Raw genomic sequence first — 25,364 nt, 5'->3', positions numbered from 1 at the left:
GAAAAAGAAAGTGCAGGAAACTCACGCCTGTGTCATTTCTTGGGTCCCGAGATTCCTAGCTAGCAATCCTTCTTCTTTCCACCTTTCAGGATCTTCTTATGGTTGTATTATATATCATATCCAGAGTTGTTAGTTGCAGTTAATGGGAGGAATAGGAAAAACTATATCTATTCCATCTTCCCTAAAATGGAAGTGATTTGTGTTACCCAACTAAAATCCCCGCTAGCGGCTTTACCCGTCGGTTAATTTCTTGTCCTGTTATCCCCTGTGGCCTCCTAACCCTTTGCAACACTGCCTGGCACATCGGGGGCCTCGTAACTCTCTGCTGATGAGGAATGTTCAAACTCTGCATTGTATACACAACTTCCTACTTTTAAAACACTGGTAATGAATTAAAAATCTTAAAAAGCTGTGCCGGTCCAGAGAAGGTCCGATGTGATGAGTTGATATGCCCCATGGCCGAGTGGTTGGCAGCTTTTCCTTGAAGGTCTTAGGCCCGTGAATATTGCTTGACTGGTTCCTCGGCAGGTCAGGGTTGAATAGGAGAAGGATGGTTCCTGGTTGCCCGTGCTGTTGCCAGTACTTGCTTGGGAGCTAAACGTGGTTTCTGACCAGAGAGCTTGGCTTCTCGTCTGGGGAAGCTCCTGGGAACTTTGTGGGAGGGCCTGCTGGAGGGAGCTGAACGGCGCGTTCGCCCATGGCCTTGCTGTGGTGGGCTCTCCAGAGGAGCTCGGCTGGCATGAGGTGGGGGCTGTGGCATGATCCGGAGTCAGGGCAGAGAGCTGTCAAGTCATGAGGCAAATTCGACAGCGCCCAGTGGGCCGCACAGCAGAAGGCAGGCTTTGGAATGAGTGGGCAGCCCCCCACGACTGCGACGCTGGCCAGAAACGAGGTGGAGCTAGTGCTTTGCTTGTGGTGACCTAGTTAGGAATACTTGGAGGAGAGGAGGCAAGAATTGGTTCTAGAACATTCTAAGGCCGCCAAGACCCCCTTTTTTGGTGCTCTCGTCAAGTCAGATGTAAAAGTCGTGTATCTTAAAACGGACAGTAATACATTTTTTTTTTATAACTCAGAATTTTTTAGGAAAAAGTGAAGCAGCAGCCTTGAGTTCTGTCCACAGGGGATTCCTGCTGTTCCGACTGATGCCTTAGACCAGGTGCTTCTTTCCAAGAAAAGGCGGTGGCTGTCTAAAGCCTGGTCCCGTCTCTCTAAGACTTGATTCCTGGGCGTGAGGGGATGACGCCCGGACCGAGAGTGATGTTATACAGTTAACATCTAATGAAGATATTTCAGAGCGTAAATAGCATATAAAATCCCATGGTTGGGCCATAGATAGCTCGGGTCCGGGCCCTTGGAAGCTCAGAAGCCAAGAACTGACTTCTTTTGATTCTCTGGCTTTTCAGCAGTGGAACCCTGTCCCACACACAGTTGACGGAGGCCCAGCTTTATTTGGAAGGAGCCGTAGTGGGAGTGGGAGCGACTGGGGAGAATAAGGAATTTCTCTTTCCTTGTCTTCCCGCCCCCCTTTGGGTGGGCGTTGTTGAGTATGTTAAATGTGCCTTCCTTCTACGCCGTTGCGCAGTGTTTGGAGCTGAACTCCCAGGAGCTGAGTCTGTGCTGCTGTCGGTAGGAACAGCTTGCATGTGCAGAGGCTGGGGGGTCTGTCTGTGAACACTGGTTGTGCCAGAATGGCGGGGCTGCCAGCCTGCCCCGCGCGAGAGCCGGACAAGGTGGGTGGGGTGCGCGGGGTACCCTAAGAGCATGTGATTTGGGGTTGGGAGAAGTAGGTTTCCCATGTTTGCTAAGAAGCGTGACTTTGGGAGACGGTAACGGAACTCCCCTTGGGTTTGCTTTCCTCATCCCTAAATGAAGATCATGAGATCCATGTCCGTGGTCTTTCATTGGAGTGTCTGTGTATCGAGTGTGTTTTGTTTTCACGGACTCGAAGGACGTGCTTGACACACGGACATAATCCTCGCAGCAACCTGACCAGGTCATTCCTGCACTTGCCGTGTGAGCAGGAGGGGTGCACCTGGGTGGCTCAGTGGGTAAACCTCTGCCTTGGGCTCAGGTCATGATCCCAGGGTCCTGGGATCGAGCCCCGCATCAGGCTCTCTGCTCAGCCGGGTGTCTGCTCCTTCTCCCAGCTCCTCCTCACTCTGGCTTTCTCTCTCAAATAATAAAAACAAAAAAGAGAGAAGATGGACAGCCCACAAAAAGCACCTGGACCTCCTCCTTCCCCATGTCCCAGTGTCTGGCTTGGGGTCTCATCTATGCACCAGAGAGATGAAGGTGTGGTGTCAAGTTCGCGGAGCTTCTCCTCTTCATCGAGGTGCTTGAACTCCGCAATTAGGAAGGGCTTGTGTGTGTTGCTTTTCGTATATAATGAACATGATTCCTCAAGAATGAATGAATGAACACAGGCTGATCAGTTCTCCGGTGGGGTAGGGGGAAAGGCCTGCAGTATTTTTGTATGCTGCCATAATCTTGGACAAAACGGGTGAAGTGATGAGAGGAATCCCATTTGAATCTGTGTATTTATATGCATTGGCTGTTCCTGTAGCAGATTTTCCAGGAGCTACGGAAGGAGCCGGTGGGACACAGTGTCTGCTACAGCAGGGCGGGCCCTGCGGCTCTGGCGGTTGGCGGCTCTTCCCCACGTAGCTGCACATGCCTGGGAGGCGTGTTCCGTGTGTTTCTCTTGCTGCCTTTTCTTCTTGTTCCTTGGCTGCTCCTGGCTTTGAAGTTGGCGTAGCCATCAACCCCTCCTCCACCCCGACCACACACACACACACACACACACACACACACACACACACTCTGATTGTAGACCAGCAGACCACGCCATCCATCTCTCCTGGAATCTACCACGTTTCTGCTTCGTGACTGTTTTTCTGTCTTCTTTGTTATCTGTGACATCCAGTCCCTAGTCGCCTGTAGCTTCTGCCTCCTAGATGGTGCTCCCATTTGCTCCCTCCTAGATGGTGCTCCCATTTGCTCCCTCCTAGATGGTGCTCCCATTTGCTCCCTCCTAGATGGTGCTCCCATTTGCTCCCTCCTAGATGGTGCTCCCATTTGCTCCCTCCTAGATGGTGCTCCCATTTGCTCCCTCCTAGATGGTGCTCCCATTTGCTCCCCCAGATGGTGCTCCCATTTGCTCCCCCAGATGGTGCTCCCATTTGCTCCCCCAGATGGTGCTCCCATTTGCTCCCCCAGATGGTGCTCCCATTTGCTCCCCCTAGATGGTGCTCCCATTTGCTCCCCCTAGATGGTGCTCCCATTTGCTCCCCCTAGATGGTGCTCCCATTTGCTCCCCCTAGATGGTGCTCCCATTTGCTCCCCCAGATGGTGCTCCCATTTGCTCCTCCTTTCCATCCCCGTCACCCCCCATGGTTCACAGGGAGTAGGGCTCCCCTGGGGGTCCCCGGAGACCTAGGGTGGACGCTCTCAGTTCCTTCACTTGCTGTGGGGTGGTCTTTCCTGTGGTCGCAGTCCCTTCTCGCAGCCCTCTGCCCCCTCTCCGGCAGCCTCGGGCTCCTTCTGTTACTTCTGTCTGGAAGATTCTGCTGCCATCCTGGACCCTGCAGACCTCAGCTGACCCCGCTTCTGTGTGCTCTGCCTCTTTCTTCCAGAGTGCTTGCTTGCCCTCACAACCCCCTGAGCCCTGACGGACACACATCGATCATGTCATGTTTATTGTGTGGTAATTATTTTGGTTACTTCTGGGACCTTCCTACTTGATGTCATGAACTACTCTCATGCAGAATTCTTCCGAGATGCTTGTTGAGCGAATATACGATTGTTCACGGTGCATTCTTTCTTCATGAGTTCGAGCTCACAGCTTTCACAGAAATCTGAGGTTTCTAGATTCCCGACAGCTGGATAACTGAGGTGTTCTGCCAAAATGAAAATGTCCTTTTATTGTGTTAGTTTTGTGTTGAGCATCGACTTAGTTTGGAGTTCTGGCTTTTATAAGTGAGGAGTCAGGACATCTAAAAATCTTACTTCAGACCCAGGAAGAATGTTTTGCAGTCAGCCCGTCCATGATCCCATGAGTGTTATCAGATGAGACTAACGATAAACAGCTTTATTTTGCAGACCTGCTGGGTGCTGCAGAGGATTCCTGGAGGCGGGAATCTCATTTCATCCTCGCGACAGCTCTCTCCAGAAGGTACTCTGTTATTCCTCCTTTTAGAGAGGAAGGCATCAAGGCCAGGCGAGGTTAAATGAAACTTGTTCAAGGTCACACAGCCGGATGGGGCTCCTGTGAGCACTGGAGGAGAGGCCTGTGTGATTCTGAGACCGTACAGGACTGTCCTTGTCACCATTGTGTGACATGAATAATTGTTGTCCTCTGCCCTCTTCCTCATGATTTCTAATTTTTGCGTAAATTCAAGGTGGTATCTTCATCATTCGTTTGAAACAGATATCATGTGTTCAGACTCTGTGTTATCTAGAAGCTTTAACCCAGAGGTGGGGGGCGCCTGGGTGGCTCATCGGTTAAGCATCTGCCTTCAGCTCAGGTCGTGATCGTGGGGTCCTGGGATCGAGCCCCGCATCGGGCTCCCTGCTCAGTGGGGAGTCTGCTTCTCCCTCTTCAGCTCCCTTGTGCTCGTGTTCCCTCTCCCACTGTGTCTCTCTGTCATAAAGAAATAAAATCTTAAAACAACAACAACAAACCCAGAGGTGGGGTAACTGTAGCCTGTGGGCTCCGTGTAGCCCATCACTTGTTTTTTTGTATCGCCTGTGAGCTAAGGATGGTTTTTACGTTTTTGTACAGAGTGATACTTGGTGGCACATGGTAACTGCATACAGTTTAGATTTCAGTGTCCATTAATAAAGTTTGATTGGCACACAGCCACGCTTGCTCGTATGTGGGTTGTCTGTGGGCATTTTTGCCCGGTAATGGCAGAGCTGAGTCCTTGTGGCCAGTGACAGCCTGCAGCACAAAGCCTGAATTATCACCGTTTGGCCCTTTACAGACAGAGTTTGCCAACCTTGGCTCTGAACTCCAAGTCTGGGGAATTTGCGCATGCTGGTTCGCACATTGCCGAAGACCCAAAAACATTTTGTCCGCAGCTACAGTTGGGCTGTGTATGTTTTCGGAGGATCTCCACCCACTGAACAATTCCGATTCATCCTGGTGACCTGGGAAGGGCTTCGCTCTGGAAAGAAATTCTTACTGTGTAATTCAGGAGACTCTCGAACCCCCAAGTCACTGGACTAATGGCTCCCCAAACTTGAGAGCCTACAGAAGAATGAGAGCCAGAGAAGAATGACTGCCATGTACTTGGATGGGGAGTTGGGGGGCTCAGGAAGTGTTTTCCGGTTACAGGTTGTTTGGCATTTGGCCGTGCCCCTCATTGTGATCCCTCAGCCAGAAAGCAGTGCTCGGTTCTTTCCACTGCCATGTCGCCGCCTTCTTTTGATTATTCCGACTTTCTCTCGCGTTTTGCTTTGCATCCTTTTGTTAAGGGTCCCAATTTGCTTTTCTTGGCAGTTCTCTACTTACTTTTCCCAGGGCTCAAAAATGATTCTTGAGGGTGATGTCATTTCCATGTTTATCTTCCTTCGCCAGCGTGACTTTGATTCAATATGTGTATTCTCATTCGTGAGCCATGTTCTAAGGGAGTTGATCACTGTATCCCCTTGCGAGGAGCATGGCCCATCTTTGCCTCAGTTTACCTGAGTTGCTTGTACAATAGCAGTGGGATGTTTTGGCTTCTGTTGCATCAGGCGTGGATCATGTATGTTCTGTAGGCTTTTCAGAAACTTCATGCAGAAATTATGTGAACCAGATGGTACCCTTTTGAGTTGCCAGACATGCATATTTTAAAGAAATATGGTGTGTTTATTCTCCTTGGGACACGTTGGGGGAGGGGTTCTTTGGGAATGGAAGTCAGTTGAAATTGCCATAATGGAAAAAATTTTTGGAGCTTGTCATCAAAACGAGGAGTGTAATATCAGAAGGCCGGCACAGATTGTTAAGAAACAAATATTATTGGATTTATGTAATTGACTTCTCTGAGAACGAAAGCCCCACAGACTTAGGTAAAAGAAGGTATATGATATAATCCATGATACGTTTTTTTCTTTGTCAAAGCTATTGATTTGCTCAGTTAGATCTGCTAGGGGCTTTCGGGGCTGTGAGAGTCGGGGGTAGGAGGTGAGGAGACTGTCAGCCCAGAGGATGAATGCGAAGGGAGGGCCAGGGCATTTAATCAAAAACTAATGGGACGGGGTCAAGTCACTCTGAGAACACAGGACTCGGGAGAACTTGCAGGTTATGGAGGAGGCAGCACCTGTCAGGGGACCGCTGCTGGTTTCCCTGGGAGCGGGCAGGAGAGGAAGGTCAGCCGTAGCTCTCCCTAAGCACTGATTCTGAGCAGGGACTATGGGCAGGGGGGCTGGGGGCTGGGGGGCTGCATCCCTCTGCGTGTGCTACAGAGAGCATAGTGGAGCCCAGGAGGTCCAGCCGGCAACAGGGAGCAGAGCCTTCTGGGTTTTCTGTACCTGCACCTGCTTGGGAAACGTTTCCTGATGCCTCAGTCTTCCTGCGGGTAAAGTGGAGGTCATTCTTCCCAGAGCTGGTGCGTTTGTGAGACTGACACGTAGCTGCAGTAATTCTAATGTGTAGGCTGCAGTGAGGGTAAGAAATTATGTATCTAAAGTGCTTTGCACATAGTACGAGTTCCAGTAGTTGGTGATTTTATTCTAACCATCATTCGGCAGGGACTCGTATGACTTGGTAAAAAGATGGGGTTCGGAGTCAGGGAGACCCAGTGGGAGTTCTGGCTCAGAGCTGTTCGACCGTAGGCCCGTCACTTCCCTCTGGAAGCTCCAGCTCCTGCTCTGTACAGGGGCCGAGTAACCGCTCAGATAGGGGAGGTTAACCAGAGGATCAACTGCCCTCAGGTGTGTGAAGTGATGGGCACGGAGCTCGGCACGTGATACCCATGCGCTCACGCCAGCCGCTTGCCTGGGACGGAAAATGAAACCCTGCTCCTTCCGTCTGAATTTGGCTAAGCTTCACTCTCACCCTTGATCTCCCCTGAGAACCCTGTTCTGGGTCCTCAGGGAGCAGAAGGCCTTCTTGGGGGAATACTTTGGTCCGCCAGCTCCTCTGCACCCCTCCACGATGCTACAGGTTTCCATACGGTGTACGGTAAGTTCTGCACCTGACAGTTGGTGATGTAAGGGCCCAGTGCCTATTTCCAGGATCCTTTAGAGGATGGCACATCTGGGATCGTCACTGAAGGAACCTTCCCTGTTGTTCCATTTAAACTGTAGGTAGTATAGCCTGATGGGTACAGTGTTTGGGGGTGTGGGGTCATATAGCCGGACAGTGTATATTGTTCTCTTGGTTTGGGGTCCCCACAGGCAGGCCTGGAGACAAAAGTTTCTTGTAGAGGTAGTTTTTTGGGGTTGTTGCTGGTTTCAGGGTGATCCCAGGAAAACCAGTGGGGGAGTGGGGAAGAGGGACAAGGAGGAGAAGGAAACCAGTAAAGGGGGAGCTGCCAAGTGAGTTCATGGGGTCTGAGGGCACCTGGGGCTCAGTCGTGCTGGGGAGGGAACCCCAGGGGCAGCATGGAAGCCGCCTGAGAGTTACCCAGCCCGAGGGAGGAGGCTCTGGGCGTTTAAATCCCGGCTGCCCCAGCTCCCTGGCTGAGGGCTGCTCGTAGGACCATGGACTCTTGGGCATTGGGGTTCACGCCGGGACAACAGACAAACACAGCCCGGCCTAAAAGGGGCAGGGGCTTGCAGGAAACAGTGTTGAGTGACTAGAGGTGAGTCCCAGGCCTGGGCAGGTGCCCCCTCACGTCCGCTCTCCGCCTATACTGTGGAATGTTGCCTCTGCCACCGGCTCTGGGGTGGTGGGGATGCCATTTACCGTGCCTTAGTTTTTCCATCTGTAAAATGGAGGTCATGACTGGACCTCCTTCCTAGACGCACGATGAGAATTAATTGAATGGACAGGGTTAAGGTGCTTGGTAGAATCTTTGTCGTGTAGTCATTGCTAACGAAATACCGACTTTTGTCATTACATGGTTATTCTTCGAGTTCCTTCAGGGTCTCTGTCCGTGTGGTGACCTTGACCGTGTCGCTGTGATGTCAGATGACCATCCTTTGAATGAAAATTCGTTTTTGGCTGTTTCTCCAATTTTTGTTTTATAACTATTATAATGCAAATGAAAAAAATTTAAGGTTAAAAAAAAAACTCCCTTTTATCCTACCCTCAAGCTATTGTTTTAATCTTTCTGTTTCTTTGGAGTCTGTCAGTATAAATTCATGTATCACCACTATTTATTTATTCACTTTTTTAGAGGGAGAGAGGGGTGAGGAGGGGCAGAGGGAGGGAGAGAGAGGGCTCCATGTCCAGCGCAGAGCCCGATGCGGGGCTCCATCCCAGGACCCTGAGATCATGACCTGAGCCGAAATCAAGAGTTGGACGCTCAGCCAATGGAGCCACCCAGATGCCCCATACACTGTTATAATAATTAATGATAATTCCATTTTTTTCACTGTTTGATCTAGTAACTACCACATGCGAGGCATAAATATAGGCTTCATCTCCTACAGATCTAACAACTTTATTTTTTTTTAAAGATTTTATTTATTTATTTGACAGACAGAGATCACAAGTAGGCAGAGAGGCAGGCAGAGAGATGAGGGAGAAGCAGGCTCCCCGCTGAGCAGAGAGCCCAATGCGGGGCTCGATCCCAGGATCCTGGGATCTTGACCCGAGATGAAGGCAGAGGCTTTAACCCACTGAGCCCCCCCAAGCGCCCCCATAGATCTAACAACTTTACACAGAGGACGCTCCTGTCCTGTTTGACGGATGGGGAGACTGAAGCACACGGAGACTCTGCACCTTTTTTCAAAGCACAGTTGGCGTTTTGTGGGGCCTGTCATGATGGGTGAGATGGAATCCGTGTTAGAAATGCGTGTTCAGGCTGACATATTCTTTAAGAACTGGAAATTTCCGACTGGGGACAAAGGGAACAAGGCGATGCTTTTCTTTGATCATATCATGCCTCGGAAGGAGCACAGTGGCTCACGATGGTGGTAGAGCTTCATGCCCTAAGGGTCAGACCCTAGAGGGAAGCTTCTTCGAGATTTGAGGATTGATCTTTTTTTTTTTTTCTCTCCTGACGTAAATACCTCCTTTGACTTGTGCAGAGAAATCCATGGTTTGAAACAGGTGCGTTGGAAGAAGGCTGTTCTTGCTAAATTTGTCTTGCAGAGGTGGTGCTCATGAATTTGCTGTTCTCTACGTGAGGCCGACGCTGCAGAAGGCCGCCGGAGGGCTGCTGGACTCTGGGGGGGGAGGAGTTCATTTTCATGAGGAAAGAAGAGGACCACGGTTTCCAGCTTACCACCGAGCCGAAAGATGATTCTAATTGATCTGGCCACTCAGTGGTGTTTCAGAGGGACCTGTGGGTCCCTTCCCCACCAGCCCTGGAACTCTGCTTGCCTCTTTCAGTTTGGCCGTTGTGATACGTGTGAACCCACGGCTGGTGCTGGATTTGGTGTGTCCATGTCATGGCTGTGCCTGTCATCTGCGGTTCCTCTTGGGTAGATTAGAGTCCGTGTTGAAGTCCGGGACCAGCTGCCCTCCGGTCCGTTCTCCTTCAGTGCTGGGCTGGCTCTTCTGGGACTTACTCGGGAATCAGAGGGTTGGTGTCTACAAAGTCACTGGCTGGGATTGTGACTTGGGGGTTTTTGTTTTTTGCCTTTTATCATGAAAAAATTCAAGCATACAGAAAACCGAAGAGAAAAATACGGTGAATGCCTTGACCACGTCATCTCTGTCTTACACAGAACATCATCCGCATGTCACCGAGCGTCACCGTCTTTCTTTCCCTGAGTTATTTTTTAAGTTTTATTTGTTTATTTGACAGAGAGAGCGAGCGAGCACAAGCAGGGGGAGGGGCAGAGGCAGAGGGAGAAGCAGGCTCCCCTCTGAGCAGGTAGCCCCATGCGGGCCTCTATCCCAGGACCCCGGGATCATGACCTGAGCTGAGAGCAGACGCCCAACGCCTGAGCCACCCAGGCGTCCCAACATCATGACGTTTCATCCCTGAACAGCCCAGTGCGCACGTCTGAGGCATAAGGACATTTTCCTTTTCAACCGTGGGGATCACACTCTGCCGTGCTTCTCTGTATCCTCCGATGCCCAGCCTGGGTTCAGGGACTTCCCTTATTGTCCTCAAATGTCTTTTCTAGGTGGCTGCGACAAGCCCGAGGCTGGTCAAGGACCGCATGTAGCATTCAGTTGTTAGGCCTCTTAAATCTGTCTGGACGTGAGATTTGTGTGACAGAGTTCAGTGGCATTTCATACACTGTGCAGCCTTCTCCTGTCTGGTTCCAGAACATTCCCCACCACCCCCAGAATCCAGCTGGATACCTTTTAATGCAGTTCCCCCCCATCTCCTCCTGCCCCTAGTCCCTGGGGCCCACTGATCTGCTTTCTAGATGTTTCATATGGATGGGATTGTACACTCTAGGGCCTTCTGCACCTCAGTGCTTTTTTTGACCATCACGTGTCTGTGCTCTAGTCCTTTCTATGCCTGGATAATATCCCATTGTGTGCGTGTATACCTCTGTTCAATCCATTTATCCATATCCATCTCCATTCCTACTAGCCAGAGGGGCTGGCTGTTATGGACAGAGTCCGTGAATACTTCTCTTTGGTAGCTTGGGCTGCTGTAACGAACTACATTGCAACATTTATTGTTCATCGTTGTGGAGGCTGGAAAAATCCAAGGGGCCAGCAGATTTGATTCCTGGTGAGACTCTCTTTCCTGGCTTGCACACCTCCTGGCTGTGTCCTCATGGTAAAGAGCACCCGCTCTGGCCTTTCTTCCTCTTCTTAGAAGGGGGCTAATCCCATCGGGAGGGCCCCACACTCATGACCTCGTATAAACCTAATACCATCGCACTGGGGCTAGTGCTCCCACATGTGAATTTTGGGCAGAATACAAACGTTCAGAATATAACATTCAGTTCCCTTGTCCCCACAAATTTGTGTCCTCTTTGCGTGCAAAATCCATTCATTCTATCGCAACAGGCCCCAAAGTCTTCATTCCAGCATCAGCTCCAAAGTCCAGAGTCTCATGTAAATATCCTCTAAGGCAAACTCGAGGTACGTTTCATCCTGAGGCAGAATTCCTCTCCAGCTGGAACCTGTGATACCAGGTAAGTTATGCAGGGGGATAGGCACAGAGTAGATGTTGCCATTCCAGGAGGGAGAAATCAGAAGGAGGGAACGGGTGGTTGGGTTCCAAGCGTTTCCAAACCCTAGCAAGGTAGATGCCATTAGATCTTAAGCCTGAAGAATAAATCTCTTGGGTCTGGTGCCCTCTGTCTCTGGCACCCACCTGGGTGGTGGTCCCACCTTCAGGACCCATGGGGGTGATGGTCCCGTCATGCCCCCACAGCTCTGGATGGCGGCCCCCTGGCCCTGTCAAGGCAGTGAACCTGCCCCCACTGGCCTGCCCCACTTGGAGACCAAGGACCCAGGCCTGATTGCTCTGCATCACCTTTGGAATCATTCTTCGCTTGTCTTGAAGAATGGTGCATGTTCACAGCTGAGTAGCTCTGTGACCTAGTTCTGTAGGAGCTAAGAAATCCCTTCACTTTTTTTTTTTTAAAGATTTTATTTATTTATTTGACAGACAGAGATCACAAGTAGGCAGAGAGGCAGGCAGAGAGAGAGAGGAGGAAGCAGGCTCCCCACTGAGCAGAGAGCCTGATGTGAGGCTCGATCCCAGGACCCTGAGATCATGACCTGAGCTGAAGGCGCCCCTGAAATCCCTTCATTTTGTCCTTAGTCCCCTTCCGTTCTGCGCAGCAGTGTTTCTGCTGGGGGGCTGATTAGGTTCATGGTTCACACTCACGCTCATTTCCTTCTTATTACAGCTGTTCAGCCTCACTGTTAGTGAGCTCTTCAAGCTTTTTCATTCTTTTTGCAGGTAGGCTAAGAATTTTCCAGATCTTTCCTTTTGGCTTAACAATGAGTTCTTCAATGAATTTAATTCTTTCATTTAATTTCATTTTCATTTTGTGACAAGTACTCAGGAGAAACCAAGCTGTTCCTTCAGTGTTCTGCTTAGACATGTCCTCAGCTGGGGTTTCTGGGCGGCTCAGTCGGCTAAGCATCTGCCTTCTGCTCAGGTCATGATCCTGTGGTCCTGGGATCGAGCCCCGCCTCAGGCTTTCTGCTCAGGGGAAGCCTGCTTCTCCCTCTCCCTCTGCTGCTCCCCCTGCTTGTGTTCTCTCTCTCTTTCTCTGTCTCCAATAAATAACGTCTTAAAAAAAAAATGTCCTCAGCTAAGCATCCACTTTCATGGCTCATGACTTCTGCCGACCACCACACACAGCTGGCCGCTTCAGGCACCTTCTCACCGTGGTCCGTCAAGGACCACCCTGTGTCCAGGCCTGTGTTCCTCATGTCCATCGGCGGCCTCACCAGAGGGCCTTTCGTCTTCCCGTTTCTCCTGCATTTTGGTCATGATTATATCTCTATCTCTAAGAAGAGAGAAGCATCTGTTTTCTTTCCGAGCTCTTACCAGAATCGCCCTTACAGCCATGTTCCCAGTGGGCACCTGACACCAGTGAGCCTCAGCCTGGACCCAGTTCCAAAGTCACGTCCATATTTTTGAGTCACGGCACATTTGTCACAGCAGCGCCCCACCGCTTGGTACCAGAATCTGTCTTAGTCAGCGTGGGCCGCGTAACAAAATACCGTTGACCAGATGGCTTAACCATCCCTGGGTAGGAAGTCCGAGGTTCAGTTCCTGGGGAGAGCCCTCTTCCTGGCTTGTCGTTGGTCATCCTCTGGCTGTGCCCTCAGATGGAGGACGGAGAGCTCTCAACTCTCCTACGTCCTGTAAGGACACCAGTCCCGTCGTGGGCGTCCCACCCTCAGGACCTTGTCTAAATGTAGTGACCCCTTAATGGCCTCACCTCCAAATACCGTCATATTGGGGTTGGTGCTTGCCCATATGAATTTGGGTGGGGACAAAAACAGGACACAGCAATACTCAGATGTATAATGTGTAAATAGTTGAGTATCTTCCCAGTTCTTTGGGTCTATGCCTATGAGTGGAACTGCTCTTAAACCACATGATCTAGAAGAGTCCCCTTCTCCCCCTTTCCTTCCCTTCTTCCTCCCCTCCCTCCCTCCCTCCCTCCATTCCTTCCTTCCTGGTTTTGTTTTTGTTTCTATTTTTGTTCTTTTCCCCTGTGACATCCGCGTGTTGACGTGGCCGGGCCAGCTGTCCCACCTTCTGTCCTCATGCTGGATTTCAGCACCTTCGTCTGGGTGTCGCATTTCCTGTTATCTGCCTCCAGTGTGTTGATTTTCTCTGCCTCCCTCCTTCCCTCCCTGCGTTCTGTTTGATATATTTGCCTCTTCTGTTTGGTACATGGCCTGTTTTCAGGGAGCGTGCCCTTGTTCCCTGTTGGGGCCCCCGTCAGCCACCGCTCTTTCCGCCACAGAGCTGCTCTTATTCCTCGAGGAACTGTTTTTGCTCCCTTCTGCTTCAGATCCTGGTCTAGACCTCAGACGTGTTGTGCTTCTGTTGGCTGGTCCATGAATGGCCTAGTCTTGGCTCGTGGACGTGCCACGCTGTCCGCTCACAGTGCCCCCTGTCCCTGCTGTCAGGCCCCGGGTTGGGCTGCTGTTGCCAATGCGACCTTCTGGTCAGTGGCACAGCTCGGACGCTCTTTCTGGCTGACACAGTTTCTCTTTCCCTTCCCCATCTGTTTTCTGACGAGGGATAAGATGGAGGCTGGCTCTGCAGGACCTGGTCGGTCTTTCCTGCTGTGAGAACTGACAGCTGCGTGCAGGTCCTCTTCCCAGGTGAGGAGGCTGCCGGCCGGGGAACGCGGGGGCGTGGGCACCTCTCACCGTGCCGGTGGCTCACTAGGGGCTGTGGACCCAGGATGCAGGAGGAATACAAGTTACAGATGAGACAGAGGGACTCGATCTCTTCCAAAAGGGGTTCCCAGCAAGGTTGGGCTGGTGGTGTGGCTTAGCTTGGATCCCTCGGGGTTCGACGAGTGAGGTTAGGCTGCCAGTGTGGGGTCACTGCTAGCCCAAAGGATGCTCCTTTTGTGAATTAGACCTCAACACCTTTCACTTCCATATGTGGGGACTCTGTCGTGCCATACTGAACTTGTTAGAGCGGGTCTTTGACTGCCACGTGCTAGGGAATTGAAGGATAAAGACACAGACCTACAGGATCCATGGTGGAAAGGGCATGCTCCCTTTGCAGGGGCACAGCTCACGCAGTGTGTGCTCACAGGCGCACCTGCAGCCACTTTGGGTTGGGTGGCTGATGTCCACTGGTCACTGACCATAGAGTGGGATTCCTTCCCAACAGTAGAAGAGCCTTCTGATTTTGCTGTGTGATACAGGGATGCTTACCTTATCCAGACCTGTTGCTACCCCTGCCCTGCTCCAAACTTGTATTCATTTTCATGGGGATATCCGTGGGCCTTCAGGCACAGTTAGTCCCCCGCTTCCCCTAACCCTTGTTGACTTTCTGGCAGGGATCCTGGCAAGTTCTGAAGCTCTAATGCTGTGAGCCAGGGAGGCACGGGGGGCCCTGGGAGGCCAGCACCGCCTCCACTAGCACGCGGGGTCCCTGGAAATAGCTGCTGTCTCCTGCGGCCTTGGGAAGCCTTCGTTTCCCCCGACGGTACTCCAGGCAGATGTGACGTCTCGTGTGACTCCTGGGAGATGAGACTGGCTTGCGAGAGGGACTCGGGGAATCAGGGTCGTTGGCCTGCTTCCCCTAATTGTGAGGATACCTACCTCCCTGTGAAGAACACTGAGGCCCACAGTAAAGTGAAGGAAAAAGGCAAAATGCCCGTCGGGTTTCCACTCTCCGTTTCCCTCCCTTTGATGTCTGCTGCTTCCTTGGGTGGGATGAGGCTCACCCGGTCCCCTGTCCTTCAGTGACTGATTTTCTGTCACCCAGTCCTTAGCCAGTGTGTGATAGCGTGGGGATACCTGTCCGTATCTGCAGGTCACGTTATTTTTCCATAACTACGAACCTCAGGCTTGGGTTCTGTTGGACGAAGCAGTTGCCCGCGCCCTGGGGCTCGCCTGTTGTCGATTCCAGGCTCCTGCTCTGCTGTGTGATCGCGGGAGAGTCGCTGCACCTCTCTGCGTCTCTGCCTCTAAAATGAAGATGCTGTATCAAAATGCCCCTTTCCAGGTGAAATCAGGCAGGGGACTAAGGCCTATCAGAGAGAGGACAGGTTTGTTCCTGTAGGCACGGGAGTCTGGTGGGAACGGGCTGAAGCCATGAGGGACATAGCTAGCTAGCTGGACAGACAGACAAAAAGGAGCTGAGCCCTGTCACTGCAACAGGGGGAATGGGAACGGGGTCACTGGGGACACGATGATACGGCTCCCAGAGGTCTGCTGAGCATTTGGGAAGAGACTGCTGACCTTGTGTGAGAACTGACCTCAGAACAAAGAGGTCGGGACCCTCGAGGTCTCTACGTTTGGCGCTGTGGCTGCCCTTCCCCGCGGATCTAGGCTGCTTCCTTCCCACGGCGGTGGGCTGGAGTACCGCAGCCACCGACGGCTGAAAGCGCAGACGGTCGTTAGCATTTTTAAGCAATAAGTATCATTTAATTGAACTTGGTACATATTTTTAGATCTAATGCTCCTGCACACGTAATAGCTACAGCGCAGTGTCAGTGTAACTTACGTGCGCTGGGAAACCGAAAGATGTGTTCGACCCTGCGTGTGGCGGTGTCCGCTTCATTGCCGGGTCCGGGAGCGAACCCGCGACATCCCCAGGTGTGCCTGGACCCGGAGCCCTTCCTGGGGAGCGCGGGAAGTGCGGCACTGGCGGGGCTGGTGACTGACCAAGGACTTCTGTGTGCTGGGCTGGGTCTCAGATCCTGGGGACGCGGAGAGAAGCAGAACACCGTCCTTGCCCTCGAGAAGTCCCGGCGTGTGTGTCCAGGAGCGGGGCCGTGGCTCGTGTCTAGAATGGACCAGGCTGCATGTGCGGCGGGGCTGTGTTTTGTGGAGCGGGGCTTCTTTGTGCCGCGACTTGGTTGAACTTGGTTGGACGTTTTGTTATCAGATAAGTAATACTCATAGCGTCTGTGATAAAATAAAGTAAATATTTGGTCTTCCTCCCTGGTCCCCGACCCACAGCTCCTAGAACCCTGGCGTCTTGTGAGTGATAAGAGTGTCTCTTATATGTTCGTTGATGAGTGGGGGCTGGGGACCCCTAGACGGCTTTAGGTGGGGCTGGTTGCCAGAAAGACCCAGGCGTGATGAAGTTGCAGCTTCCAGCCCTAGCCTTTGACTTCCTGACCTCCGTGGCAGAGGAGGGGTAGAGGGGCTGGAGACGGAGTTAAGGCCGGTGAACAGTGATCTAATCAGTCATGCCTACCTGGTCGAAAACTCCATAAAAGCCCTTAAATGAAGGGGTTTGGAGAGCTTCTGGGTTGGTGAACCTGTGGAGGGTGGTGAGCCCCCGGGGGGGGGGGCGGGGGAGATCTCCGAGCCGTTCTAGCAGATTATCAGACCTGCGGAGGAGACTGGGAACTCCCCACTTTGTAGCCAGGCTGGGCAGAAGTGCCGGTAACCCCGTGCTTGGGACTCAGCCTGAAGTGAGGGCTGAGCCCTCCGCTCTTGGAGTCCGATGCAAACTTTAGGCCCTTAGTGTCAGAGCTGGATGGCGCTGTAGGACGCTAGTTGGTGTTGGCACCTGGAGAGTGGTCGCTGGTGGAGGCAGAACCCACGCGGGTGGGGTCGGTGCATTGAGTGAAACAGATCAGTGTCTCTGGTGGCTTTAAGATTGCAGACTGGAATGCTCTTGGTCTGGGTGATGTTGAAAGCATTGACCTCATCGTGGAGGTCAAGAGAGACCCTGTCCCAGTGGTCAGCGTGGTTCCTAAGCTCACCCCGTCGGTAGGTGTTTCTGGAATGAGTGAGTTGGAGGCAATTAGAAATGACCTTGGATAATGAACCCAAATGCGGTAAAGCTCCTTCCCAAGCATCAGGCGCTGGCCACCTTCAGCTTGTCCGTATTGCCTGAAACACTGCGCTGGACTAGATGGTTCTCTGCATTGAGCGTTTGCGTCCCTTCAGGAGCCTGCTGCTTTAGCGTGCGCTGTCTGTGCAGTAGGATCATTCAGGGCGGCTTTTCCTGGGAACTGGTCTGGGTAAGATGTAGAGGACCTGACCGGCTCTCTCTGCTTTGGGATTGGTTGAAGCTCCCAGACGCAAAGTCAGAAATACACACCGTGCCCCTGCTGCTCGGGCTGCAGATCGCTTTCAGAGGGAGCGGGGCATTTGAGAGCTGCTCTGAGGAGTGGAGACTAAGTGACAGCTTCAGGTGTTCCAAGTCACGGTTACACCCGGGCTCAGGATGCGCCAGAAAGGAGTCTGGATGACGCAGAGCCTTGCTCCCTTGGTATTGGCCTGGCCTCCAGCGCGGGGAGGAGGTTGGCCTGCTTGGGAGTAGTTGCATTAAGCAACTGAGCCAACCAAGGGAAGGGAGGCAACCTGTGGTTGTTAGACGCCCTCCCCGACCTCCAGGTCTTCCCATCAGAAGTTAGCATCGCGACCTGCTGGATCTTCTAGCTACTGAGTTTGCAGTAAACATGAAGGGGAAACAGAGGAAACAGCACTGAGCACTGCGGGGAGCCCATCTGCCAAATCTCGAATGCCGGAATTAGGAGGGCTAGATAACCCATTTCTCTGGAAGTCAGTGGGCAGGAGTAAGACGGAGGGGGAAATGGAGATGAAGGAAACGCCAGGAGGGGCAGGAGCAGTTGGCACCCCTCTTGCAGCTGGACGGCCTGGTGGTTCCTCGCTGGGAGCGCGGGGGACCCTCTGTCTGAGGCCTTTTCTCCCACCCGAGAGAGTACGCCGCCAGCAGAACGGAGCCCAGAGAATCAGGGGCCCCTCAGCCTCAGCCAGTGAGGGACAGGCAGGTGCACAAATTACCCAGTGTCCTTCTCACCTCCCGGGGTCGGGACATGGGGTGCCCTACGTTCTCTCCGAGACTTGTCCAGAGGAACCATGCTCCATGTGTCCCTGCGGTGTGCGCCCTTTGCCGGCTTTCTTTCCATCACTGGCTCCTTTCCCTTTTCTCCAACCAGTTTTTTGCTGGGGGCCCCTCCCAGATAAACTGTGTGCACTTGGGGCCCCTCTCCAGGGGGACCCGCACTGAGACAGAGGCCACCTTATCTGCATCTAGATTTAAACCGTCTGTGAAAAGGCAGGGTTGCCAGCTGGATGTCAGATGCTGTTAAGGAATTGTTGTTGAATTATTTCAGGTGTGAAAATTATTTCTGGCTGTGTTGAAATAAAGAGTGCTCACCTCTTACAGAGACAGATGGAAGGATTTGCAAGTATTGGGATTTGCACTGAAATAACCCAGGGAGGAGGGGAAGGAGTGGAAGGGGCGGGATAAAGGCACATTCCAGCGGTGGTTGAACTTGAGCGACAGCTACCTGACGGTTCAATACCCGGTTCTGTGGACTTTGGTGATACATTCAAAATTTTCCAAAACAGAATGTTCAAATGAAGCACGGGCATAGCCATCTGGGCCCCTGCTCTGTGGCGGGATGACCCACGTCCGGTCTTGGCGCCATGACGCACCAGCTTTGGTTTGAGTGTGACCCAAACCTGGGGCTCATGAGCTCCAAGCATCTCTGTCCTCGGCCCTGCTCACCCTGGAAGCTGCCTCCCCCACTGTGTGTCCACAGCCGGACTGGAGGCTTCAGCAGCACTCAGACTTGCTTCATCCTAAAATCTTAAATCCCGTCCAGTGATCTTCTGTTCTGAGATCAACCCGTTCATCTGGTCTTCTTGAATCTACTTTCCGATCTGCAGCCCCTCCCCTGCCCCCAACGCATGTGGTTCTAACAGTTTCGGTTACATTCCAGAGCTGCCGGGGTGAGTGGGGAGAGAGGGGCCTGGGGACTGGGGGTCAGGCCCGCCTGTGGGCTTCTCCTTCAGAGTGGTGGTTGCTCACTCCAGTGGGCTGCCCAGGAGGATGTGACGACTTTGGCCTTGGCAGTACTCCAGGGGTGTTACGGGAGAGGCGCAGAAAAGAAGGCCATGCCACCATGATTCTAAGAGGTGGGATGGAAACCCCAGTCCGGGGAGGATCCAGTAAGAGAAGCGTGCAGTCCTCCAGGAGAGACCATTGGAGAAAGCGAGGGTTGTTGCTAGGCATTAGCCAAACAAATGGTGTGGACTTTTCCAGAATGAAATTGGAAAATAGGAAACTGAGGCCGGAGTCCCATCTTGGAGACTGAACACATGGGCCAGGTTTCGGCTGGCTCTGACTGCTCAAGGCTTAACCACCGGCTTTTTGGAGCCACTGTGCTTTGGGGAGCAAACGGGACGGCAGTCCTCAGCCACTGGAGGGGATGTGACCAGTGCCCTGCGGGGCTGGTTCCTGATGGGCTTGGCCACCGGAGGAGGTGGCCGTGGAGAACGCACTTGGAACCTGAAGGTCTTTTCTATTTGTCTTACTTATTGAGAGGTCTCAGCTCTGTACTTGAATAGAAACTGGCTTTATTTTTATCAATCACTGTTTTCCACTGTGCTGAGAATTCTTCTTTCCTTCTGTGGAGTGGGACCCCACAGATACCTTGGGCGGAGCCATAGCTTTCCTGCCATGCTCCATTTTTAAGACACCTTCCATTTCCGTCGTTATGACTTAATCTGTCCCCTATAGCATGGCTAGAGGCAGGGTTCTGGTTGTAGAAGTGGAGGAGAGGCTGGGGTCAGGCTCTGAGGCACCTCCCCATCACCCTGGCGACCCCCCCCCCCCCCCGCCCACCATGCTAAGAGGTGGGATGGAAACCCCAGTCTGGGGAGGATCCAGAAGAGAAGCGTGCAGTCCTCCAGGAGAGACCATTGGAGAAAGCTACCTCAAGTACAGCACCATGCTGGTGCAGGGGGTTAGTGGGGGAGGCCAAGTTCTTTTGTGTCTCCCACCTGGGCTGGTGTGTGTGTAGGGTCCCTGGCCTTGGTCTGGGTGAGCAGCTTTGCCCTAGTTCCTCCCATTGCTCCCATCAGTGGTATAAAATCCCCCCATTTTCTCTGGTGCTATGTCCGTTACTTACACTCGAAGCTGCCTGGGGAATCCCGTGGGTCCTCTCGTGGGGCGCCCTGCCTGTGCCTTCTTGAGTCGGGGGGCTCCTGGAGTCTTCTTCTCTACCTTCGGAGGGCCGAGGAGAACAGTATTCCTTCCTCAAAGGCAGCTCCAGGCTTTGCCAGTGGTTTACTTGGAGGACCCCCTGCCTGGCTTGGGGGAGGAGAAAGCACTCCCATCAGTTTCCCTTGAGAAGGGGAAGAAATAAGAAAATGAGCTAATACTTACGTAGTGTGGTTCTGAGCACATTAAATATTTTTTTTTTTTAAGATTTTATTTATTTTTTGACAGAGAGAAATCACAACAAGGCAGAGAGGCAGGCAGAGAGAGAGAGGGAAGCAGGCTCCCCGCTGAGCAGAGAGCCCGATGCGGGACTTGATCCCAGGACCCTGAGATCATGACCTGAGCCGAAGGCAGCGGCCCAACCCACTGAGCCACCCAGGCGCCCCCTGAGCACATTAAATATTTTAATTGATCTCGTCCCTGTGACAACCATATCCACTTGGTGTTATTATCGTCATTTTATGGACCAGAGGCCTGAGGACCAGAGTGGATCTGAAGTGGCCGAGGTCCCACAGCCTGTGAGCGGCAGTTCTGGGACTTGAGCCCAGCCCGTTTGGCCTCGGTGTCCCATGTTCCTTTCACCCTGAAGGGCGCTTCCCCCACCAGGCTGGCCGCCCCCTTCCTCGCCTGTGTCCTCTCCCTGTCCTGGTTTGTGGAGGGTTTGGGTGGGGACGGGGGCCAGTGCGGGCATCTGTTGGTAAGCGTGGGGTGCTGGAGGCTTCGTCTGTGGCTGGAAGCTTGTTGGTGACCCTCCGAATGTGGGATAGCGTGAGCCTTTGATCTACGGCTTTGGCCTTAGCTCTGATTCAAGGTCCGTCCGTCCGTAGGAAAGTTCCACTCAGCCTGCTCTCTCTGACTTATTTCCGCAGCGCCACAGCCCCCCGTCTCTCCCCAGAGCTGGATATCTTCTGGCTTCTCTTGCTTTCTGGCCCACCTCGCTCTCCCTCAGGGCAGCCCCTTGCTGCCAATGATGTGTTTCCTTGACTAGGTTTGTGACAAGCATATCTTGTCATGCTTCCTGCAAGTCTGGAGCCCCAGAGCCACCTGCCGCCCGTCTGCTCTCCTCCCGGGGCTCGGGGCACCGCCGGAGGAGGCCGTGGAGCCGCGCGGCCGTCCCAGACCTCGGCTTCAGCTGCAGCATGAGTCACTCGTCCTTCACTGTGCCCCGATGGCTTCCTCGTCCACCATCCACGGCTCTTCCCGACCCACTGCAGCCCTGAGCGCTCCGGGTGTCCGTCCGGGCCTCTCTTCCTCATCTCCGTCCTCTTCTTCGTGACCCTTAGCTACATGAGCTGCTCCTGTAAATGCTCCCTCGACTCAGTCTCCCTCCAGCCCCTCCTGGCTCACTCCATTCTTCACGGCCAGACTGTGACAAAGTGTTACCTCCCTCCACCCAACGCCATCTGCCTTCCTTTCCAGTCTCCCTGTGGAAAGGCTTCAGTCAGGGTCCTCAGTGTCCTCTGCGAGAATCCAGCAGGCATTTGTGTCTTTATCCCGTGGGCTTGGTTGTGCACGTTGACGCCCTCCTCCTCCTCGAACACCTGCTGTGTTTGTCCTCACAGTGCCACTTGGCTGCTCAGACTCCGAGCTCTGTCCGCTGCATTTTTGGCTTCTCTTTCTTTCTCTGTCTTTCTCAGCTTGATGGTCACTGGGAGTTTGCTCTGGGTCCTCTTTGTCCTTTGGCTCTGCTCATACTCCCTGGGCGAGCCCATCCACTTTCAAGGTGACCCATGGGACCTCCTACCGATAATTCTCAAGTCTGTATTTCTGCCTCCTGACATTTCACGTGAGTTATGGTCCGCCTACCTAGACATCTCTACCCGGGAGCCCCCCACATGTCACATGGCCCAACATTGTGCCCCCCACCCAAGCCTCTTCATCACTGTGGTTGCTAGAAACCATACAACTGTTGTGTATGGCTCCTGAGCCATGTTGTTGACGTGATGCTAGCCATTATCTGTTTGATATTTCTTTTTGTTTGTTTGTTTTTAAGGTTTTATTCATTTACATGTCAGACAGAAAGGAGAGAAAGCAGGGGAGGAGAAGGCAGAGGAGGAAGCAGGCTCCCAGCTGAGCAGGGAGCCCGATGGCGGGACTCAATCCCAGGACCCCGGGATCATGATCTGACCCAAAGGCAGATGCTTGACTGACTGAGCCACCCAGGCGCCCCTTGTTCGGCATTTCTTGATTGTCCTCATTTACTTGGTGCTGTCTGGGTACCCACTCAGTACCCACATCTCTCCAAGACCCACAGGCTATAGATTTTACTTCCTAAGGATCCTGAAATCTGTTAACCCCTCTCCGTACCCATTACTGCCTCAGGGAACGGTCTCCTGGACCATCCCCTACCTTGCTGGTACACCCTGTTTTCCTCCCTCTCCAGCCAAGATCTTTCCTAACCTGTGAGAAGGATCTTCCGAAAACACTAATCTGATTATGCCCCACCCTACGAAAAACCCGCCCCAGGCTTCTCAGGCTTCTCAGGGTCAAGTCTGCTGCTTCCTGTTGCTGCCAGGACCGCCCTTCCTCGGCCTGTGTCTGCTGACCCAGCTCTAGCCATCCAGGACCACCCGCAGTTGGGTTGTAACACACATTTGTGTTAAATAAAAAACCAATTAAGCCTTTCAAACAATACCATTTATACATTTCATTGACTAATTTCTCTTAAACATTTTAAAGTGTAGCTACAAGTTCAATGTGTATAATTCTCGGAAGGCTTAAAACTCCATCAGCAGTAGACAGACACATAAAAATGCCTGCAAACATTATTACCATGACTGGGATCCTTACTAATCATTATATCTAGTACAGAAACATTAACACCCGGGATTTCTTTTTCCCCACAGTCCCAAGCCAGCTGTGGTCCCCTACAGAACTGGGAACCCAAATGCAGTCAAGCTCTGTGTTACTGGTTAGAGACTGGGACCTGGATTGAGAATGTGGGCTTCTTCCCCAGTGATTATTGCTGGACGGTCATTCGGTTGATGCTCCTTACTGGTGTCAGGCGTCTGCCACACCAACAGCCCATTCCTTCCAGTGGGCTCTTGTCCAATTCCACATGTTGATTTTTCAGCAGATTGGTAAGTTTTCTGAAATGCATCTTATAAATTATCAGGGACGTCCTAGGCGCTTGGATTCTAATTTCATTAGAATCAGACTAGGATTTTTTTCAGATCTCCCCATTCGGTGCCCAGTAATTGTTGTATCTTTCTTTGCTCTAATGCCCTGTGTACGGATGGATTTCGTGTATTTTTTACTCAGGTTGCAGTAACACTAGTTCAGGCACTGGTAATCATTGACTTGGGTTTATAACTGGCATAGTTCTCATTGTTTACCACCTTGTGGTCATTTTATTGACTCCTAATCATTGAATCTCTGGGCCTAGGGCAGAGATAGGCACACGTGCTAGGCTCTCAATCAGCATTTGTCTAGCGACTGATGTGATGTGTTTCCTTGACTAGGTTTGTGAGGATTGGAATTATCTTATTGTTTTGCAGGACGCTAACACAGACTGGGTCTGGTTCATGGGAGCTACTCGTTACGTATGCGTAAATGAATGAACAAGGCAGAAATTATGGATTGTGATTGCTGAGAACGTTAAAGCAGTTGGATGGAGTTTTAGTTTTTGGAAGATTCTGTGTTAAACACCAGCCTCAAGCATCTCACCACATTCTCTCTTGTTGACTCCTTGGACCTTCTCCTTCCTGAGCACCTGATGGCTGCCCTTTGTGGGCCACTTCAAAGCTCTCAAAGCAGGCTGGAGTTCATAGGTGCAGCCATGGGCCAACGTGGCCTTTGGGCCACACACGCTGAGCCCTGTTGAATACCAAATCTCCCTCCACTTTTGACCTTGGGTAAAATGCCACATTGTGGGACACGGGGCCTGTCTTCTTGAGTGGCGGCTAAGGGCTGGGTGGTGAGACCTGAGACACTGGGTCTGTGATGAGATTTAACCAACGGGGCATGACAGGAAGGAGCCACACAGATAAATTTACTTTTCTTCCCTCCCTTCTGTGGGCTACTCTGAGGTGCAGCTTGTTCTTATAGCTCTTTTGGAGAAAGTCTCAAGTACCGAGTGGTCACACTTGCCTCGTGGCCTGCTGCCTCCTCCTGTCCACCTTCTCCTGGCTTGTTCCAAATGTGGCCTGTGCCTTCACTTACCTTACTGCTAGTGTCTCACTCCCTTTGTCCTCACCCTCACCATCCGGGCCTTATGCATCTCAAACAAATTGTTAGCATGTTAATCCTTGCCTCAAGCTCTGCTTTCTGGAAGACACAGGCTAAGCAGTACCTTTTGGTAAAAGTTATCGTCAGGAATTCTGGAATATTTTTCTTGGCCTTCTCACTGTCTCTGAGACTTAGTACTTTGCAGGACTGGTTTATGCTGGCAATGACTAGAAAATGTTACCTTTTTTGTTGTTTTCATCTGATTTTTTTTTTCCAGTGTTCAGAAGTTGTATGCTTGTCAGAAACAGACAGGAGCTAAGCAGTTCCTTGAAAGCCAACAGCTTGTCACCCTGTTTATGGCACAATTAACAACTTTATGAAGTTTGTGGAAGTAAATTGATTACATTTGAAATTATTGTCTGTATGTTTACATTCCCTGAAACGTAACTCTGTAAGCAACCCAAGTTATGAAGGACATAGTTCATATCTTAAGATAAATTCTCATTTTATATTTGTAAAGCACATCTTAAGAGTACTTTTTGCCTTAATCTGATTTTTCTCCTCCTGATTTACAAATTTAAAAAAAATCACTTTATTCATCTTGGTCCTGTTTAATATTCTTGAAACAGTTAGAGGTGGAATTCGGGGTAGGATTACTGGTGTCACAAGGGGAAGAGACATTGAAAGGTCAGTTTACTCATTTTCTTGTATTTAGCATTTAAGACCTACCAGCCTCTTTCTGGACAGCTTGGAGGAGAGGACGGAAACCTGATGACTCATTAGAAAAATAGGAATTTTATAAATAATGTTAATTGCAGTATTTCACATGCAGACAAATCCAATGGAGACCAAATTTCTCTCTAGGAATAATATAAATTAACCTGTGTTTCCCTTAGGAGCACTGGCTCAGTATTTGCTCATTGAAGAAAAAGTATAGAATGCAAAGAGAAAGCAAGAAAAAAGGCATCCATATCTCAT

General features: G+C 51.7%; 1 protein-coding gene across 2 annotated transcripts in view; it reads left to right on the top strand.

Annotated features, from left to right (window-relative positions):
• Nucleotides 1-25,364, top strand: part of SH3GL3 (SH3 domain containing GRB2 like 3, endophilin A3) — a 137,027-nt gene that overhangs the window by 14,350 nt on the left and 97,313 nt on the right. The gene's annotated exons all lie outside the window — the stretch shown is intronic.

Source organism: Meles meles, chromosome 6, assembly GCF_922984935.1.
Source record: "Meles meles chromosome 6, mMelMel3.1 paternal haplotype, whole genome shotgun sequence".
Taxonomy (NCBI): Eukaryota; Metazoa; Chordata; class Mammalia; order Carnivora; family Mustelidae; genus Meles; species Meles meles.
The sequence above is the reverse complement of the archived record's forward strand: the minus strand, read 5'-3'. Positions and strand labels throughout refer to the sequence as shown.